Here is a 1555-nt window from a genome sequence, read left to right on the forward strand (position 1 = left end):
TGCCTGATTTTTTTCAATTAAAAGCAGATTAAATGAGAAAAAGGCATGAAAATGTGGGTGACAAAACTAAATGAAAATTTCCAATTCTTCTCCGGTCACTCCTGCAAAACCATTTTGAGAAGGCCACTTGAATGTGGAGTACCCCAAGGCTCTGTCGGGGGACTTGTTCTGTTTTCCAGTAGTTTGAGTGCCCAATATCATTTCCAGGTGACGTACAGATAACATTCTTCTTCTGCTACTTCTACTACCATGGGTGTCGATTTGTGTGGAGGGGATGAACAAGATCGTAAACAGAATTTTTCTGGAGGGGGGGGGGGCGTAAACATTTCTGATGAAACTCAAAAGCCAGGGAGCAAATTAACCAAGTTTGCCATTGGAGCGCTTTTGCATTTTCTAAAGTGAAATTGAAGGATTTTGTGCACACTTATGGTTAATTTTGTGAATATTTTTCAGTATAAATATTTTATTTAATTTCTCTTTTTTTTTTTGGGGGGGGGGGTGGTAACTGCCTCTCTACTCTGCTTATCAGGCTGTGACAAGCTTTGTATTAATGATTGGATAAGGGAATATCATGCCAGACGACAGTAATAGACTGGATAGGGGAATATCATGCCAGACCACAGTAATAGATTAAGGCGGGTGCAGAAAGAGACGCAAATATTCTCAAAAGTTTAGCAAGGCTTAAAAAATAGGCATGACACGGTGCAGCACCAAATTTTTGCGTTACAGAATTATCACAAAAAATGTAGGTGGGGGGTCAGATCCCTCGTCTTATTAGTGGACCCCTGCAATACAAGTTCAATATAATAGTATCTAAACATATCAAAATGTTTTGTTTAAAAAAATAATCATAACTTTTAAAGTATAGTATCAGACAGCCAAATAAACTTGACCCAATTCCCTCCAATAGGCTCGAGATCACATGCTGGATGTAACATCATCAATTGAATCGGCGTCACTTGTACTGTATTTTAAAATAGACAAGGCAAACGCCAAGCGTTGTCTCGCCTGCATCTTGCAGTCATGAAGAGACTGCATGTCAAATCTGAAGGGTAACATTTAAGAAACTTTGACAGCTTTTCTATTGTACCATTGGCAAATTTGTGTGAATATTATAAATGGTGCCAAGAACTATAGCTCATTAAATAAATAACAACAGTTTTTAAAGAATAAACAAGTAAAATACAAAATCTGGTTCAGGTATAGAGAGTACTGAGTTCTGAAGTAAAATGTTAGTGTTAAAAAGTATAAAATCATAAAGTTCATGTCACTAGAGGAACAAAGTAGTGTGAAAGTTCATTGACCTTTGACCTTAATCAAATTTAACTCACATTCGAACCTGACCTGCACCTTCAAGAGATGGACCTCTGTTACGAGTTTGGCGATCCCACCTCGAAGCTATAGAAAGTTACTGTGTGTACAAAATAGCACAGTGCCAGTCATGGAAAGTTCATTGACCTTTGACCTTATTCACATTTCGACTCATATTCGAACTTGATCTGCACCTTCGAGAGATGGACCTCTTGTATGAATTTGGCAATCCTACCTCGAAGAT

The sequence above is a fragment of the Lytechinus pictus genome, unplaced genomic scaffold (genome assembly GCF_037042905.1).
Source record: "Lytechinus pictus isolate F3 Inbred unplaced genomic scaffold, Lp3.0 scaffold_26, whole genome shotgun sequence".
Lineage (NCBI taxonomy): Eukaryota > Metazoa > Echinodermata > Echinoidea > Temnopleuroida > Toxopneustidae > Lytechinus > Lytechinus pictus.